Source organism: Montipora foliosa, chromosome 7 (genome assembly GCF_036669935.1).
Source record: "Montipora foliosa isolate CH-2021 chromosome 7, ASM3666993v2, whole genome shotgun sequence".
Taxonomy (NCBI): domain Eukaryota; kingdom Metazoa; phylum Cnidaria; class Anthozoa; order Scleractinia; family Acroporidae; genus Montipora; species Montipora foliosa.
In genome coordinates this window covers 6,627,242-6,632,042 of record NC_090875.1, presented here as the reverse complement: position 1 = coordinate 6,632,042, position 4,801 = coordinate 6,627,242, and positions in this window count along the sequence as shown.

Sequence of the window (4,801 nt, the reverse complement as noted above, 5' to 3'; positions counted from 1 at the left end):
GACGAACCAGGAAAGCAAGAAATGCATAGAGAATTAGAGAAAAAGCAGAGAGAACTTGAACAAATAATAGAACATAAAACTAGAGGTGCAATCTTAAGATCGAAATGCAATTGATATAATGAGGGGGAAAGGAATACGAAATATTTTTTAAACCTTGAAAAAAGACATTATAAAAATGGCGCAATTAGCCAACTAAAGGTCAATGATGACCAATTTGTCACGTCTGATAAAGACATCTTGAATGCCTGTAAATCCGTTTATAAAAGTAATAAAAGCTCCAGTTTTCAACGTGGTGATTGCAAGGAAACTCAATACATCTTCTTTCCTAACATGAATCAAAATATGCTAACTTCAGACGACAAAGAAAAATGCGAAGGCCTCTTAACTAAGGAGGAATGTTTACAAGCTTTAAAAGACATGAGCCTCAATAAAACGCCAGGCTCTGATGGGCTGCCTGTAGAATTCTACAAAGTGTTCTGGAGCGACATATCTGACCATCTTTTAAAGGACAACTATCAGTAAGTCAAAAACGGGGAGTAACCAAAAAAGATGCAGAGCCCTACTATGTTAAAAAATGGCGACCGATAACCCTTTTGAATTGTGACTACAAAATAGTAGCAAAAGCTATTGTATATCGTCTTAGAAATGTAATCCCCAAGATTATCAAGAATGATCGGACTGGCTTTCTGAAGGGCAGATTCTTTGGCGAAAATATAAGATTAATTGATGGCATAATAAATCACACTGAGTCTAACAACATCCTTGGCTCATTACTTTTTTTAGACTTTGAAAAAGCTTTTGACACAGTGGAATGGTTTTTTATTAATTTTGGAAAACACTAGACTTGTTTAATTTCGGACCTTCCATTACAAATTGGATCAGGCTTTGCTATCACAATATATAGTTGTGTTTTAAATAATGGGTGGACAAGTAATTTCTTTGCACTTGAAAGAGGAGTCAGACAAGGCTGCCCCCTTTCCCCCTACATCTTTTTACTCCGTGTAGAAATATTAGCGGAAAGAATTAGGACAAATAAAGATATAGACGGAATTTTTATCAAAGGTAACAAAATTAAAATTACCGGTAGCCAATATGCCGACGACACCACACTTACCCTTAATGGCTCGGAAAAATCTCCTACGAGTGCTCTGCATGATTTGAAACTGTTTAGCACTATACCTGGCCTAAAACTTAATAACAAAAAAAGAGAGGTGCTTTGGATCAGCTCTTATACTGGTCATGATGATCAGCTCAGTCCTGAAAAGAATTTAAAATGGGTTAAAGATGAAACAAAGTTTTTGGTTGTTTTGATAGTGGCATTAATTTGCTTTGAAAAAAACCAAGAGAATAAAATTATGCCAAAAAAAAGCAACCTCGTTTAGGGGAAAAGAGAAAGCAAACAAGGCTAGACCACTCAACAACACAACTCCCCCATAGCACCGTTTCACTTTGACTCTCGGACTGAAATAACACTTCTGCATGATCAGGACTTTAGGGATAGGTTTAGTGTTAGGGTAGGATTGCAAGAAAAAGCTCTTAACTGCAAAACCTCTTGTAAAGGGGCACAACATTTTCAAATCGGGTCATGTCCTGAATGTTTGTCACCTTCACCAAAACAAAACAAAACATAAAAGAACAAAAAAGCCATTTACCGTTTGAAAATATCTGCATTGTTTCCCGAGATGTAAAATGGGAAAATATGCAAATGAGATGACTGGTGACGTCATACACTCAACCCAATATTATATTGAGTATATAAATAGAGCTATTCTCACTGCATACATAATTAGCGCATCACGGAATTTGAGCTATGTCCTTCAGATTGCGCTGTGCTCTGCGTCTTCGGGGCAGGTATGATGCTTTGCCGTCTCCTTGCTTAAATTCTCGTGTTTTGCCTGGATCATTGTCATTTTGCCTGTGTTCTGGTGAAGGAAGCTTCTGTCGCTGCAAACTACCGTCGACCGGCACCAGCCTTTCATGTCATGGCTGCCCTTTCTGCTCCGCCTGCCCCCGTTCCTGACGAGGCTGTTGAAGAGCCAGTTGGCGCTGTTGAAGTTGCTCCGCCACCAGTGGTCGAGCCTGAGGTATTTTTTGCTTTTCTTTTGTTTCAGTCAGCCGAGCCACTTGTTTCTTTGCCACGTGTTTACGTATTTTCTGTTAGCCATTTCTATACTTCCGAATGTAGGTCTCCGTTTTGCTTGCTGGTTGCCACGTGTTTACTCGGGTGGTATTTTTCCATATGTTAGCGTTGTTGCCACTTTGTATGTGAGGTTGTTCTCCCCTATGGTGCAGGAGACTAGTCGTATCTAACGCTTTCACGTGTGTTTAGGATTTTCGCTTCGCAGCAAGAGTTTACTGGTTAATTTGTAGCATAAGAAGTTTTTCCTTTTATTGTTTCGTTAGTTACCGCTTTCAGCAGCATGCTAAGGTCATCAATGTGAGTTTTTCACGCTTTATTGCAAGAAGTTTACACCATAGGGCATAAATTATAGGGCCTTTATTTGTTGTTCCCTGTCACAATGAGATACCACTTTTAGGCGAGGAAATTCTATTACATTATATTGTTTATATATCTATTTCATGCATTCCAGTTTTAATTGTTTCACGTTGTATGCGAGGACGTGTAGCTTCATGTTGTAGGAAGGAAGGAAGCATGCAAAAAAAAAAAAAAAAAGAAAAAGTTGGGAGAAACGGAAGGCAAATGAGATTGACAAGAGACACAGGAACGTAAGATCGTTATCATACCGTATGGTTATGTCTTTTTGCTTTTGCTCGTACTTTTCCACTTTACATGTATATTTGAGGGATGCCGCTTTCTAGCGAAGTGTCTTGGTCGTGCTGATTTGGCGATGTTTTTCTCTTCTGACTGTGGTTGGTCTACTTTAGTTTTGTTTTAGGTGCTTTCTTTTCCTTTTGGAAATTTAATCTGTCTCTATGCGTCCTGTTTTGCCACTGGGTTTGTTGTTTGTTGTTTACCTTTGTTTCTTTAAATTTTTTCTCTCGTCTGTCAGGCTGATGTTCGTTTGGTTGAGTTAGAAAGAAAGGTCTGAGCCCTTGAGCAGGAGAAAACTTTGGAGACTACCGAGGGTACTTTGGTTAACCTCAGAAGATACCTTAACCGTCCTAATAGCGCTTTTGACCGTTTCAAAGTGATGGACATTTTACAAGCTTTAGTGCGCCTTGCGCGCTCCCAAGAACACCAGAAGGTTGAAGAATATGCCGCGGCCCTGGGCGAGGCACGGGTGAGATGGGACTCTCTCAGTTCCCCCAAGTTGCAGCGTTTATTGCCAGGGCTGCTGGGAGACCCCGTTAGAGCTAAGGTCGCTAAAGAAGCCACTTCCTTATTGAAGGCTGCTTCCAAGACGTCTGGTCAGTTGCACGTTGGCCCTATACGTCCAAGGCTTGGAATAACGTTTGGGCGAGGTCCCTGTTTCAAGTGCAGCAACTTGGGTCATTTTCCACGCACCTGCAGGGCCACTCAGGCGCCGTTTCTGTATGGACGGGGTCATGGAGCCCTTGGTTCTGGAGGGCAAGTAAACCCTCACTGATAAACTCGCTTGATGTTTGATTTACAGGATTTTGTTGGCTTGTAACGTCCTTTTTGTTTTATTTTTCGCTCATAGATAAAACATTTTTCTTCTGTTCATCTTTGTCCAGGTCCCTTTTTTTTAAAAAAAAGGAAAACAAAAGACAAAAAAAAACCCTTCTCGTCATTGACCCTGGGGGACCTCCTATGTGTCTCTGTTCTGGACCTGGTTCGGATTCTGGGGTCAACGAGGGGTTGGTTTCCCTGTTTGCCTCCGCCTACCTTTACGGCATTCTTGTTTCGCCTCGAGGATCTTGGAGGCTCGAGACTCGTATTTACAGTTTAGCGGATCTGTCCATCTTCGCTCTTTGGCACAGGGAACCCAGCCCTTCATTGGCCCCCTGGCGTCTCCGGAGATGGTTTCCTCACGCCCGGGGGGTTAGGTGTTTTGACCAACCTTCGCTTCCATGACCAGGGTCATTTTAAGGCTAGTATGCTTCACGAAAGTTTCCCTGTTTGGCAACGTCTACCGGCGGATTATTCTTGTGCCGTGGATTTTCTTGAGATTCTCTGGGATGGTGTTCGTGTGGAGAATTTTTTTCTCCCCATTTAGGGGGGGATTTTAAGGGGCAGTTATACCATGCGCAGACCCCTCCTTCCATTGAGATCGAGAACGCTGCTATTTGCACGCAGTTTGCTGATTTTATTAGCGATACCATTGTTTAGTGGGTGGCATCAGGGTTTTTGTCCGTTTGGGGAGAGGTTTGAGTCGTGTCTCCGCCTCATTTGGTCCTTCCTATTACCATTGAGCCCTCCAAGCCTCGTCTCTGCCATGACGAAGGGTTTTTAAATTTATGGATTAGGGATCTTCTATTCAAGTTAGACCACCTGGCACATTTGCCCCGGTATGTTTTGCCTGGACATTTCCAGACGACCTTTGATGACAAGAGTGGCTTCCAGCATGTTCGGCTGCATCCGTCGTCGGAGATGTAGTTTGGGCTCGAGTGGGATAATTTCCTTTTTGTGTTTCGTACGCTCCCCTTTGGTTGGAAGGCCAGCGCCTATATTTATCATAACTTAGGTCTAGTCGTCTCTCGCATGCCTTTCGCTCCCTAGCTTGGGGTTCTCCTGTCACAGTATATTGACGACTGTCATGTGGGTCAGCTTTTTGCCTCTCCGATGTGTTCCGCCATTCTTCCAGTCGACCATTGTGAAAAAGTCAAGAGGGAAATCCCTGCCAGGGGTGGGGGGGGGGGGGTGCAAAACAAAAGTTTT